Source organism: Stenella coeruleoalba, assembly GCF_951394435.1.
Source record: "Stenella coeruleoalba genome assembly, chromosome: 1".
Lineage (NCBI taxonomy): Eukaryota > Metazoa > Chordata > Mammalia > Artiodactyla > Delphinidae > Stenella > Stenella coeruleoalba.
Genome location: NC_137169.1, coordinates 89,465,334 through 89,480,972, shown reverse-complemented (window position 1 = coordinate 89,480,972; position 15,639 = coordinate 89,465,334). Strand labels below are relative to the sequence as shown.

General features: G+C 35.6%; 1 protein-coding gene and 1 long non-coding RNA gene across 4 annotated transcripts in view; one reads left to right on the top strand and one right to left on the bottom strand.

Moving 5' to 3' along the window:
- The window catches only part of LOC307190178, a 232,683-nt gene that overhangs the window by 131,506 nt on the left and 85,538 nt on the right, over positions 1-15,639 (bottom strand). The window lies entirely within an intron of this gene.
- Positions 1-15,639, top strand: part of OLFM3 (olfactomedin 3) — a gene marked incomplete at both ends in the record, with an annotated part of 194,170 nt that overhangs the window by 169,728 nt on the left and 8,803 nt on the right. The gene's annotated exons all lie outside the window — the stretch shown is intronic.

The window sequence follows — 15,639 nt, the reverse complement described above, 5'->3', positions numbered from 1 at the left end:
AATTTAACTTGGAAATATAATGGGAGAAATTTATAAGACTACCTCCTCAAATTAAATTGAGTAGATCTTCAAATAAGTTATTTACCAAAAAGTCCTATTCTTCCTAAAATTCCAGATTATAATATGGAATGCAATTTCTCTGGTATCCATGCACCTGATGATGATTCATTCTTCTGGAACCCCGACACCCTAGTGATTTTAGCACATTTTTGAGGTAACTGGTATATCCTGTTTTACCATAAATTGATTTACTGTTTATCTTTCTTTTTAATGTCCTAAATTTTCCTAGATTACAACTAAACTATAAGCCTTTTAACAATATAAAGCCTGTGTTTTTAGAGGCAAGCCAAATTATTCAGTTTTCATAATGCAATTCTGCTCCGTTTAGTTTGGATGTTAGGCTTCTCCTTAAAGATATGTTCATAATATAAGCTTTATTTCAGAAAAAGTTCAGGCAGTTTTTAAATTTAAGAGTAAAATTGTGTTAACTTTGGAAGGTGGAGGTATTTAGACACATATTATTCTTGATCCCATTTACCAGACACCCACTGAAAACTCATTCCATGCCATGCAATATGGCATCTGTTATGTTCATTCTTATCCCCACCTTTCCTTCAGCAGTATAGTTGGTAAGATTAGACATACAAATAAAAGGTTAAATAATATAAATAGATTTTACTATCAAACGTATGGTAGAGAAAAACTTACTTTAAGTAGCTTTAATAGATAGACTTTAAAGATCAAATCATATCTACTTCTTGCTACATGAGTTCTCCAATGGCCTTTAAGTAAAAAGAAGTAACGTTCTTTCATAAACGTATTTGCCACTCCATTAAATTTATTTATATGGGCATGGCCTTAGGATTCAAATCCAGAGCTATTAGTACACAATGTTACAAAGTACAATTATATATTAAAGAAACAAACAAAAAGATGGTTTTTATGCTTCACTGATCCAAACTGATCTTCCTGCTGAATCCCAAATGATACCTTTTCCTGAGCTACTTATTGATAAATATGGATTGTAACTGATAAAAAACTTAATGTTTCAAAATCATCAGAGTATTAAAATGGTTACTTTTCTCAACTACCTATTCAGTATATTTTCTGAACATACAGAACTGTGCACGTGTAATATATTATAAAATGCTAATATTTTCATGTGTCTCACTGAAGACAGAAGAGCATAGCAGGAAAAAATCAATGAAGGAAGACTCAGCTTCCTTCTTTGCCATCCACTTTTGCAGGAACATTTGTCTTCCACGCATTTGGGGAAATTATCCTTTCTTTCTGGCTTCTTTTGTCCTCATAGAAAGTGAGAGTAAAGTGAGAAAAATAATGTGTATTTGAACAAAAGCTAGTTTGGGGGAACCAATAAATGGAAATGACTTTCACTGTTTATTTTACTTTATAATTTCTGTGCTCTGTTAGAATGAGAATACCTGTGTTTACTTAATACTATCACAAATTGTAAATAAAAAAGTGGCCAGTTTTTATAAATTCCTGCAACTCTAATTTTACTAATATCATTTGACAAGATGAATTTTAGCTTAGGACTCTAATAACTATTTTTAAGAGAAACTTCTACTGGGAAGAAATCAACATCAAGAGCCCTTTCTGTGTTTTGCTTCCCAAGAGTAAGGGTAGATAATGATGATGTCCATGATCATGATCACCCTGATGACGTGTGTGTGTTTTACAACCACCACAAATAATACCACCTTCTCCCCATCAGCATAAATGTCTACTAATCCCATATCCATTCCATGCTCCCTTAGAGTAACAAAATGTCAAGCTTCAGAACTTCCATCTTAGAGATGAGGAAACTCCACCCTGGAGAATAAGTACATTATCCAATATTACACAATGATTTAATATTGTGGCTTAGATTAGAAACCAGACCACCTAACACCCACCTCAGGATTCTAACCTGGATGAAATATACTACACAAAGAACATTTCCTGGAAAACTGTGGAAGTCAGAACACAGAGACAAACAACAACAAAACTGTTAAAAGAGGCATAGTTAATAAATAGATTAAACTACCATTTGCTTATGAAATTCATTTATTATTCTCTTTCATAAGTTTCTCCCTCTCTACTAGATTATTTATAAAGGCAAACAAATCTTTATTAAGCAACAATAGTAACATCAGCACAAGAATAAAATTTCCCCACAACCTTATATTTCTTCACCCCCTTTTCTCTGCTTTTTCTTCAAAATAATCTTTTATAGCTGCTGCTTTGGTGTGTAGTCTTTTCAAAACCAACTCCAACTCAGCTTCTGATCTCAACATTCTCTTCATTTCAGTTTTGTAATCACCAATGACTCCTTGCTGCCGAATTCCATGTTACTTCTTTGATTTTCTAGACACCTCTGTATTCCCCAGAGGTCAGTACATCATCCTTCTTAAAACATTTTCTTCTTTAGGATTTCTTAACACTGCACTATTTTTCCTATTCCATGTATAGCTTCTTATTGGGCTCCTTTGCTGGGTGCTAGAAATATTGTGATGTCCCAGAACTCTGTTCTAAATGCCTTCCTCTTCTTTGTGTATGTCCTCTCTCCAAGGCTCTGGCTTTCACTATCTTCAGTGTGCTGAAGACTGTCAAAACTGTGTCTCAGAAGAGTGTCTCCTACCTACATCTGCATACTATCTTCGCTACATCTCTACTGGCATGGATAATAACCATGAACAACTTTAAATAAACCACAGTGAATTCTTGATTTTTCTTTTTTTTCTTTCTTTTTTTTTTTTTCTTTTGCGTTACACGGGCCTCTCACTGTTGTGGCCTCTCCCGTTGCAGAGCACAGGCTCCGGACGCGCAGGCTCAGCGGCCATGGCTCATGGGCCCAGCCGCTCCGTGGCATGTGGGATCTTCCCAGAATGGAGCACAAACCCATGTCCCCTGCATCGGCAGGCAGACTCTCAACCACTGCGCCACCAGGGAAGCCCAATTCTTGGTTTTTCTTTCCAAACCCATTCATTCCTCAGCATTTCATTTAAATAAATGACACTACAATCTGACCATCTGAACAAACCAAATATCTCTAAATTAGTTTTCAGTTTGAGATTTTCTTTAATTTCTCTTTTTAATTTTCATCCTAATGCCTAATCCAAAGCCTGGTCCTAACTGACTTTATCTAAAAAAGAAAAGAAAAGAAACCAAAACAAAAACATAACCCAAATCCATCTACTTTCCTCCATCTTCATCACCACTTTCATTATCTCCCACCTGACCAATGTGATGACATTCAATGTGTCTCTCTGCCTACACTCTATCTCCTCTACAATTAATTTTTTACATGTAGCTAGAGTGATCTTTTTTTTAAACGTAGCTCACATTCTGTCACTTTCCCATCTTCTTAAAATCCTGCAATAGCTTTCCATCATACCTAGAATAAAAAGCAAATACTCTGATTTTACAAACCTTTATTCTGTTCAACTCTCCAACCTCATCTTCTACTTTACCAAGTTTGTTCTGGACACACTGGCTTTCTGCATTTTTATTTCAATTTCTCTTAACTCACCAAGCATATCCAAATCCAGGGCCTTTACAAGAACAATAATAGTAGCTAACATTTATTAGACAATTAACTTTACCAAATACTGATCAAAACACTTAGCATTTATTTTTTATTTAATCTTCCCAATAACCCTTTGACTTAGATATTATTACTGCTGTTATCCACGAGACACTGACAGGTTAAAATTTGTTCAAGTCCTCCAGAGAGTAAGTGAGAAAATCAGGATTCAAATCCAGGCAGATTTCTTAAACCATGCCTCCAATTACTTTAAAATCCTTTACCTTTTTCTGGTTGATTCAATGACTAAACATCTTTCTCTTCAAGGATCCATGGCTGCCTGCTTGTCAATTAGATCCCAAATTAAATATCACCTTCTTTGAAAGGTCTTCCCTACTCACCGGTCTAAAGAAGCTACAACCTATGGACCTATTTTGTCTCCCTGTTCACCTTATATCCCCAGTATCTAGCACAGTCCTGGTACATAATAACTTCTTAGTGAATGGTTGTTTAAAAAATAATTATTTTACATTTAAATCATAACTATTTATTTTACCCTCTACCATATTTCAGAGAAAAACCTACTGCTACAAAAAGAAAGCAAACTCATTTTTAGTTGAGATGTCAGAAGCCTTTAACCTCTGGTATAATTTCTGTCTTAATTCCTGGCCTAAACATTACAAGGCTTAGCAGTATCTCTTTGCCATATGGATACAATACTGGGTTAGAGCCAAATACCCCAGAAGCCAAGATACCCCAAGCCACCAATGCATTATCAGTATCTGGAAATGTTGATTCATGAGATTCATGATGTGAATCCTAGTCCCAGAGATTGTTCTTATTCAGATTTGACTAACCAATCCAACTCAATTCATACTAAAGTTATGTTGACATAAACTGAATCCAGAGGATCATTTAAACCCATTTAAACCCAGAAAACAAATCAACATCTAAAATATGCATATGACTGAGGGAAATATGAGCTTTGTGTCTTCTTGCTTTGTCCAAACTATGCTTCAGCCTTCAGGCAATAGAGGCCACCTATGGCAAAGGGGCCAATTTTGATGATAAGGTAGGTTAAAAACCACAGTTTGAGGTTTAGTTTTACAGTTTGTCCCTCTAAAATGTTATATCAAACTTTGTAACTACAAAATCTCTATTCACTTTTAGTAACAGAACAACCTGACATCATCATAATTTCTTACTGATTGGGTTACCACTTGCTCATTTCCTCTGGGTATAAAGTTTTCTGGGGATGAACATTCCATTATGTTTATGTTTCATATTTGGACTATATTAATCTATATCCAGAACAAATTTAAACTGGCATCTGAGATTCTTTGTATTTTTTTTTCAAATGACCATGAAATATCATTCATCTTTAAAGGATATTTTTCAAGACATTTTAGACTAATTTTTCCTCTTATAGAAAGTAGTTATTCAACAGGAGCATATTTTTCCAAGGTCATAATCACTTACTATTTTGAAATAAAATGTACAACATTTCTACTGGAATCACATGATTAGTATCTTTTAGTACAGCTCCTCCAAATGTACTAACCAATGTTATCACTTATTAGCTTTTTTTAACATCTATATGAAGTAACTGATGAATGTTAAAATTCATAGTGTGGATTCTAATTTTTTTAAGATTAAAAGAACTAGACAGATTGCATTATCAATTGTAAGACAGAGTTAGAAGTTTAAAGAACACAATTTCAAACTAGTGCTTGCAGTACTGAAACCAAATTAAAATGCAAAATATTCACAGCTTCCAATTCTGGAGACTTATTTACATCTTCAATTTCCACCTACTTCCTAAACCTGCAAGGAAGCATGACAAATAAAAATCTGGAAATGATCTGTCAATAGGCAGTATATAAATGTGATTTTTGCTTTTTAAATTTAATGTCTGATTTTAAGTTTTTACAACTATTTTAACTTTTTAAATTATAATTAAATATTGTATGTGCATGGCTAGAAAATTACATGCTTAAATAAAAAGGACTTGGAATAAAAAGCAACAGTCTCCTCCTCCAGCTCTGCTTTCCAGAGGCAATCACATTTAATTTTAGGGCTTCAGGTGGTTAAATTTACGGCTTCAGGTGGTTAATATGCTTTTTTCCACTTTTTTTTGGTTTATCAGTTTTGGACGTTGTTTATTGACTTTCTGCTCTGCAATGTGAGGATACAAATAGCCCAACCAAAGCCACTTTCTTTCTTGTTTCCTCATAATATGCTTTCATAACTATTCACTTATATTTAAATATTTATTATTTTTTCCTCAACTCTAGGAAAACTCTCTAAACACCATATTTTTAAATACAAAGACAGTTATACCCCCATCTTTCTATCATTTCTTCTTTCAATTTTTACTTTTCTCACAGTGTGAACTTTACCTATGCTTTTATGTTATCATGGTTGGAAACATTTTGTCTTTTCAATAATCACAGAACAGATGAAATGTCTGTTAAATATTCTGTAATTAGTTCACAGCCTGATTCTTCAAGTTAAACATGAGTGATTGCATTATTATCACAATGCTTATGTTGTTCTTCGGAAGCTAAGTGGTGGACTTCAATGTCTCTAAGTCAAATGTCACATCAGTGCTATTCAAATGAGACTGTTACTAGAGTTAAGTTCAAATGAATTCTCCTCTTATGTACTCCAATAACTGCCTTCACCATAACCAGTTTTTTCCTAGAAGGTCTCACACAGTATTTCTATAGATTAATTCCTCTTATTTCTGAGACCACCCTCCTAGACATTCTGTCCGTTCTGGACTAACTGTTCTCAAGGCCTTCTGCACAGCTGTCACTCTGAAACAAGAAATCATATTTTCCTGATTTTCCACTGTCTGTATATTTGCTTATTTTGCTGCAATATAACCTCAAGTAACTTCTTAAAAAAGAGTGCATTGTAGGTAAACTTTGAAGTTTGCAAGTCAGAATATATCCTTATTCTATCTGCCCCTGATTTTTCTTCCTAAATATAAAGGCACTGATTATTATCTTCAAGCGTCCAGTATTGATGAAAAGCCAATGTCAGTCTAGTTCTTGTCTGCATGTGTCCAGGTCACACATTTTCTGTGAAAAGGTCCAATTTCTTCACTTCATTCAGTACCTTCTAAAATTTCACAGTAATTTTTTTAGGAGTAAATATTTTTTTCATTTATTATGGTATAGGCTTTTATTCCAAATATTTAGGTTTTGTATCTGGGGAAATTCCATGAATAATTTCTTTGATAATTTTCTTTACTCTTTTTCTCCTCTCGTTCTAGAAAGATGCTTTTCAGATGTTGGAGCTTCTGGATCAATCCTATATGCATCCATATATTTTGTCTTATTTTCATTTTTATCTTTTTCTTTTAATTTGGGGGATAACTCTTTTTATCTTCTAACCTATTATTTTTAAAAATGAAATCATATCTTAAATTTCCAGTAGATCGTTTGTGTTTTTCTTTCACAGTATATAGTCTACAATATACAAACCTCTTCAAAGACACTACGATTTTTTCTGCTCTCTGAATTATCTCTCTTTTTATGGTGGTCTGGTTTTTCTGCACATTTATGTTGGTCATTCTTATTGTAAGCTTTTCAAAAACATATGCTAATCGTTGGTTAACCACTGATTTTTTAAAAGATTTGAACAATAAATCTGCTTGGAAATTCTGTGTTTAGGTAGGAATGGACACTTCATTCCATGGTGAGTAGGAAAGGAAACAACCAATGTCAGAATGCAAGAATCTTTGTTCAGGAGCTCCAATGCTTTCATAAGTTGGCCTAAGTCTCATCAGGCAGTTAACACAGTTTTGTAGATTTTTTAAACTGCTTTCTGGGGTCCCACATCAAGGACGAATATGGTATCAATTGCTCTTAAGCAATTCTTTCAGTAGTGTTCTTGTTTCCCGGGTCCTACCTCACCTGCGACATCCTTTATACCTATGTTTCTGAATCCCTAACTTTTTAAACAATTTTTTGTTATAAAAGTTCCAGGGGTACAGCATTATAATTCAACATCTTTATATACTACAAAGTGATCATCACCACAAGTCTAGTTATCATCTATCACCAAACAGTTGATCCCCTTCACTTATTTGCCCCTACTGCAAACTCTTCCCCTCTGGGAGACACTATCTGATCTCTGTATCTATCAGTTTTCTTTTGTGTTATTTTGTTTGTTCATTTGTTTCATTTTTTAGATTCCACATATGAGTGAAATCATAAGGTATTCATCATTCTCTGTCTGAATTTTTCACGTGGCATAATACCTTCAAGGTCCATCCACATTGTCATAAATGACAGAGTTCCTTTTTTTATGGCTATGTAGCATTCCACTGTGCATACTTCTTTATCCATTCATCCACTGATGGACAATTAGGTTGTTTTCATATAATGGATATTGTAAATAATACTGCAATGAACATAGGGGTGCATGTATCTTTTCAAATTAGTGTTTTCATGCTCTTTGGATAAATACCCAGATGTAGAATAGCTGAGTCATATGGTAATACTATTCTTATTTTTTTGAGAAATCACTATATTATTTTCCATAGTGAGTGCACCAATTTAGTCCCACCAACAATGTAAATATGTTCCCTTACCTTCATATTCTCTCCAATATCAGTTATTTCTTATCTTTTCAATAATAGTCATTCTAACAGGCATAAGTTTATATCTCACTGTGGCTTTGATTTGCATTTCCCTAATAATTAATGATGTTGAACATCTTTTCATATGCCTATCGGCCATCTGTATATTTTCTTTGGCAAATTGTCTATTCAGATCCTCTGCCCATTTTTAATCAGCTTGTTCTTTGTTGTTGAGCTGTATGAATTTTTATATGTTTTGGATATTTTTTATATGTTTTGGATATTAACTCCTTATCAGATAGATGATTTGCAAATATCTTCTCCCATTCAGCAGGTTGCCTTTTTGTTTTTTTGTTTTTTATTTTGTGGTACGCGGGCCTCTCACTGTTGTGGCCTCTCCTGTTGTGGAGCACAGGCTCCGGATGCGCAGGCTCAGTGGCCATGGCTCACACGCCCAGCCGCTCCACGGCATGTGGGATCTTCCCGGACTGGGGCACGAACCCGTGTCCCCTACATTGGCAGGCGGACTCTCAACCACTGTGCCACCAGGGAAGCCCTGCCTTTTGGTTTTGATGATGGCTTCCATGCTGTGCAGAAGCTTTTTAGTTTGATGTAGTCTCATTAGCTTATTTTCGCTTTTGTTTCCCTTGCCTTTGGAGTCAGAGTCACAAAAACACTGCTAAGACCAATAGCAATGAGGTTACCACCTACAGTTTTTCCTAGAAATTTAATGGTTTCAGGTCTTACATTTAAGTCTTTAAACCATTTTGAGTTCATTTTTGTGTATGATGTAAGAGAGTGGTCTAGTTTCATTTTTTTGCATATGGCTGGCCAGTTTTCCTAACACCATTTATTGAAGACTATTCTTTCTCCACTGTATGTTCTTTGCTCCTATGCTGTTAATTAATTTTTCATATATGTGTGAATTTATTTCTGGGCTCTCAACTCTGTTCCATTGATCTGTGTGCGTGTGTTTCATGACAATACCATAATGTTTTGATTATAACAGCTTTGTAGTATAGTTTAAAATCAGTGAGCGTGACACCTCCATCTTTATTCTTCTTTCTCAAAATTGTTTTGGCTATTGAGGATCTGTTTGGTTTTGTACACATTTTAGAATTATTTGTTCTAGTTCTATGAAATATGCCATTGGAGTTTTGATAGGGGTTTGCACTGAATCTGTAGATTGCTTTGGGTAGTATGGACATTTTAATAACTATACTAACTCTTCCAATCCTTGATCATGAAATATCTTTCAGTTATTTGTGTCTTCTTCAATTTCTTTCATCAGTGTCTTACAGTTTTCAGTGTGCAGCTTGTTCACCTCTTTGGTTAAATTCATTTCTAGGTATTTTATTCTTTCTAATGCAAATGTAAAAGGGATTTTTTTTAATTTCTTTTTTCTGATAGTTCTCTATTAGCATAAGGAAATGCCACAAATTTCTGTATATTGATTTTGTATCCTGCAACATTACTGAATTTATTTATCCATTCTAACAGTTTTTCTCTTTTTTTTTTGGTGGAGTCTTTAGGGTTTACTCTATACAGTAGTGTGTCATCTGAAAACAGTGACAGTTTTACTTCTTTCTTTTTGATTTAGCTTTTATTTTTTCTTCCTAACTGCTGGGGCTAGGACTTCCAATACTATGTTGAATAGAAGTGGTAATAGTGGGCATCCTTGTCTTGTTCCTGATTTGAGAGGAAAAGCTTTCAGATTACCATTGAGTATGGTGTTAGCTGTGGGTTTTTCATATATGACCTTTATTATGTGGAGGTATGTTCCCTTTATAATCACTTTATTGAGAGTTTTTATCATAAACGGATGTTGGATTTTGTCAAAAGATTTTTCTTCATCTATTAAGATGATCATACAATTTTTATGCTTCATTTTGTTAATATGATGTATCACATTAATTGATTTGTGGATGTTGATCCATCCTTGCATCCCTGAAATAAATCCTGCTTAATCATGGTGTATAATCCTCTTAATGTATTATTGGATTCAGTTTGCTAATATTGTGTTAGGGATTTTTACATCTATGTTCATCAAGGATATTGGCCTGTAATCTTTTTTGTGTTGTCCCTGTATGGCTTTGGTATCAGACATGCTGGCTTTGTAAAACATGTTTGGAAAATTTCTCTCCTCCTCAGTTTTTTGGAAGAGTTTGACAAGGATAGGTATTAAATCTTCTTTGAATGTTTTGTAGAATTTTCAAGTGAAGCTGTCTGGTTCTGGGCTTTTGTTTGTTGAGAGCTTTTTGATTACAGTTTCAACCTCCTTAGTAGTAATCTTTGATTCAGATTTTCTATTTCTTCATGACTCAGTCTTGAAAAACTTGTATGTTTCCAGGGATGTATCCATTTCCTCCAGGTTATCCAATTTGTTGGCATATAACTGTTTGTAGTAGTCTCTTACGATCCTCTATATTTCTATGGTATCAGTTGTAATTTCTCCTCTTTTATTTCTGATTTTATTTATTTGAGCCCTCTCTTTTTCTCCTGGTTAGTCTAGCTAAAGGTTTGCTGGTTCTGTCTTTTCAAATAACTGGCTCTTAGTTTCATTGATCTTTTATATTATTTTTTTAGACTCCATTTATTTCTACTTTGATCTTTATCATTTCCTTCATCCTACTAATCTTGGGCTTCATTTGTTCTTCTTTTTCTAGTTCCTTTAGGTGTCAAATCAGATTGCTTATTTGTGATTTTTCTTGTTTCTTGAGGTAGGCTTGATTGCTATGAACTTTCCCCTTAGAACCACTTTTGCTGCATCTCACAGATTTTGGTGTGTCATATTTCTATTCTCATTTGTCTCTAGGTATTTTCTGATTTCACCATTAATTTCCTCAATAACAAACTGGTTATTCAGAAGTATGCTGTTGTTACTTCATGATTATTTCCCCTTTTTATCTTCTGATTGATTTCTAGCTTCACACTATTGTGGTCAGAGAAGATGTTTCACATGATTTCACTCTTCTTGAATTGATTGACACTTGTTTTGTGACCTAACATGTGATCTATCCTGGAGAATGTCCCACATTCACTTGAGAAGAAGGTGTAGTCTGATGCTTTTGAATAGAATGTTTGGATATTTCTATTAAACCTATCTGGTCTAATGTGTCATTTCAGTCCAACATTTCCTTATTGATTTTTGTGTCTGTAATGGATTTTTGTATCCATTACTGTAAATGGGGTTTAAAGTTCCCTCCTATTATTGTATTGCTTTCAATTTTTCCCTTTAAGCCCATTAATATTTGTTTTATATATCTAGGAGCTCCTCTGTTGGGTGGCTCTATACATTTATAAATGTTATATTTTTCTTGTTAGATTTACCGTTATCATTATGTATTGCCCTTCTTTGTCTTTTATTACAGTTTTTGGTTTAAAGTCTATTTTGTCTGTTATGAGTATGACTAATATGGCATTCTTTTCATTTCCATTTGTACAAAATATTTTTTCCATCCCTTCACCTTGTTTGTGTGTGTCCTTACTTCTGAAGTGAGCCTCTTGTAGACAGCATATAGATGGGTCTTGCTTATTTATCCTTTCAGCCACTCTATGTCTTTTGATTGGCAAATTTAGTATATTTACATTTAGAGTAATTAATGACAGGTGTGTACTTACTGCCATTTTGTACACTGTTTCTGGATTTTCTTGTGCTTCCTCTCTGTTCCTTTCTCTCTTTCTCTCTTTCCTTCTGTTTTGGCAATTATCTTTAGCGTTATGTTTAAATTCCTTTCTCATTTTCCTTTTTGTATTTACTGTTAAGTTTTTTCTTTGTGATTACCTTGTGGTTCTCATAAAAACACAGTATGTTAATAGCTGTCTTTTTTCAGGTGGCAGCAACTTAAATTTGAACATATTCCAAATCTTTATTTTTTCACACTCACGCTCCCTCATATTTTATACCTCTAATGACACATTTTACTCCTTTAACATCTGCTTATCTAAGAAATTCTTGATCTCTCCTTTAAATCTGAATGATAACCTTGTTGGTTAGAGAATTCTTGGTTGAAAGGTTTCTTTCCTTTTAGCATTTTGAATATGTAATGCCCCTCCCTTCTGGCCTGTACAGTTTCTGCTGAAAAATCTTCTCATAGACTTAAGGGATTTCCCTTGTATGCAACAAGTTGTTTTTCTCTTGCTGCTTTTAGAATTCTCTCTTATGCTTAACTTTTACCATTTTAATTATGTGTTTTGGTGTATCTTTGGGTTCATCTTATTTGGAACTCTCTGGGCTTCCTGGAACTGGATGCCTGTTCCATTTCTCAGATTAGGAAATTTTCAGCCACTCTTTCTTCAAATAATTTTTTGACCCTTTCTCTTGCTTCCTCTTCTGAGATGCCTATAATGGAAATGTTTTTCCACTTGATATTGTCCCAAAGGTCCCTTATACGCTTTTTAAAATGGTTTATTCATTTTGCTGCTTTGTCTGGGTGAGTTTCATTGTTTTGTCTTCCAGAACATTGATTCATTCTTATTCCTTAACTGGTCTGCTGTTGAACCCTTCTAGGTTATTTTTTTGTTTCAGTTGTAACTTCTGTTTGGTACTTTTCTTATGCTTCCTCTCTCTTTGATGACGTTCTCACTGTGTTCATCTATTCTCCCAAGTTCAGTAAGCATTTTTATGACTATTAATTTGAACATTTTATCAGGTAGATTGCTTACATTCATTTCATTTAGTTCTTTCCCTGAGACTTTGTCTTGTTCTATTAGAACATGTTCCTCTATCTCATTGTGCCCAAATCTCTGTATGTGTTTCTATGTATTAGGTAAATAAGTTATTTCTCCTAGTCTTGAAGGAGTGACCCTATTTAGCACATGTCCTCAGGGGTTCAGAGGCACAATCCTGCCTGGCCACCAGAGCTAGGCACTTCACTTGTGTCCCCTATTTGGGCTGCATACACCCCACTATCATTGTGGGTTTGACCTGCTATTGGACAGGGCTGCTCGTTGAAACAGCTGTGGCACCTGGCCATAGCTGCTTCTATGTACTGGTTGGTGGGGCTAGGACTTAGAACACCTATGGACCCAGCCACAGCTGCTGCAAGACACAGGTTGGCAGGGATATTACTTGGTCAGCCATGAGGCCTAGCCAAGGCACAGGGGTGGGTGGGGGTTTCAGAGGGATGCATCCACTGGCACTAACAGGTTAGAGGAAGAATGGCAAAATGGCAACCACCAGCACGGGCATTAGCAAGGTAGCCTGAGGCTGCAAAATTGCTCCCAGCAGTGTCTCGGTCTCCAAGTAGTATCCCAACTGCTTTCTACCTCTCCAGAAGATGCTTAAAAATTAGGAAGTGGGTCCCCTTCACCTTTGGTTCACAAGCTTTTCACAGTGGTGCTTCTTTTTTCCCTCAGCAAGAGGCCCCATCTGCCTTATCTACCCATCTCAATGCTGTCCTTTTACCACTGGTTGTGGAGGCTCTGTGCATGCAGCTTTCAGGTCCCTAACCAAGGGAATTATTCCATATGTAGTTGTACATTTGCTGTATCCATGGGAGAAGGTGAGTTCAGGATCTCCCTACACTGCTATTTTGAACCCTCTTAGATCCGAAGTCCCTTTTTCTTTTTAAATTTATTATTTTTTATTCTTATTAGTCATCCATTTTATACACATCAGTGTATATATGTCAAGCCCAATCTCCCAAAATATCAAAACACCACCCCCACCCACCGCCACTTTCCCCCTTTACTGTCCATACATTTGTTCTCTACATCTGTGTCTCAATTTCTGTGCTGCAAACCGGTTCATCTGTACCATTTTTCTAGGTTCCAGATAAATGCGTTAATATACGATATTTGTTTTTCTCTTCCTGACTTACTTCACTCTGTATGACAGTCTCTAGATCCATCCATGTCTCTACAAATGACCCAGTTTCGTTCCTTTTTATGGCTGAGTAATATTCCATTATATATATATATATATATATATATATACCACACCTTCTTTATCCATTCGTCTGTCGATGGGCATTTAGGTTGCTTCCATGATCTGGCTATTCTAAATAGTGCTGCAATGAATACTGGGGTGCATGTGTCTTTTTGAATTACGGTTATCTCTGGGTATATGCCCAGTAGTGGGACTGCTGGGTCATATGATAATTCTATTTTTGGTTTTTTAAGGAACCTCCATACTGTTCTCCATAGTGGCTGTATCAATTTACATTCCCACAAACAATGCAAGAGGCTTCCCTTTTCTCCACACCCTCTCCAGCATTTGTTGTTTGTAGATTTTCTGATGATGCCCATTCTAACTGGTGTAAGGTGATACCTCATTGTAGTTTTGATTTGCACTTCTCTAATAATTAGTGATGTTGAGCAGCTTTTCATGTGCTTCTTGGCCATCTGTATATCTTCTTTAGAGAAATGTCTATTTAGGTCTTCTGCCCATTTTTGGATTGAGTTGTTAGTTTTAATATTGAGCTGCATGAGCTGTTTACATATTTTGGAGATTAATCCTTTGTCCGTTGATTCGTTGGCAAATGTTTCCTCCCATTCTGAGGGGTGTCTTTTCATCTTCTTTATGGTTTCCTTCACTGTGTAAACACTTTTTTTTTTTTTTTTTTTTTTTTGCGGTACGGGGAGCTCTCACTGCTGTGGCCTCTCCTGTTGCGGAGCACAGGCCCCGGACGCAGGCTCTGCGGCCCTGGCTCACGGGCCCAGCCGCTCCGCGGCATGTGGGATCTTCCTGGACCGGGGCACGAACCCGCGTCCCCTGCATCGGCAGGCAGACTCTCAACCACTGCGCCACCAGGGAAGCCCTGTGTAAACACTTTTAAGTTTCATTAGGTCCCATTTGTTTATTTTTGTTTTTATTGCCATTACTCTAGGAGGTGGATCCAAAAAGATCTTGCTGTGATTTATGTCAAAGAGTGTTTTTCCTATGTTTTCCTCTAAGAACTTTATAGTGTCTGGTCTTACATTTAGGTCTCTAATCCATTTTGAGTTTATTTTTGAGTATGGTGTTAAGGAGTGTTCTAACTTCATTCTTTTGCATGTAGCTGTCCAGTTTTCCCAGCATCATTTATTGAAGAGACTGTCTTTTCTCCATTGTATATCCTTGCCTCCTTTGTCATAGATTAGTTGATCATAGGTGTGTGGGTTTATCGCTGGGCTTTCTATCTTGTTCCATTGATCTATATTTCTGATTTTGTGCCAGTACCATATTGTCTTGGTTACTGTAGCTTTGTAGTATAGTCTGAAGTTAGGGAGTCTGATTCCTCCAGCTCCGCTTTTCCCCCTCAACACTGCTTTGACTATTCGGTGTCTTTTGTGTCTCCATACAAATTTTAAGATTTTTCTTCTAGTTTTGTAAAAAAAAATGCCATTGGTAATTTGATAGGAATTGCACTGAATCTGTAGATTGCTTTGGGTAGTATAGTCATTTTCACAATATTGATTCTTCCAATCCAAGAACATGGTATATCTCTCCATTTGTTGGTATCATCATTAATTTCTTTCATCAGTGTCTTATAGTTTTCTGCATACAGGTCTTTTGTCTCCATAGGTAGGTTTATTCCTA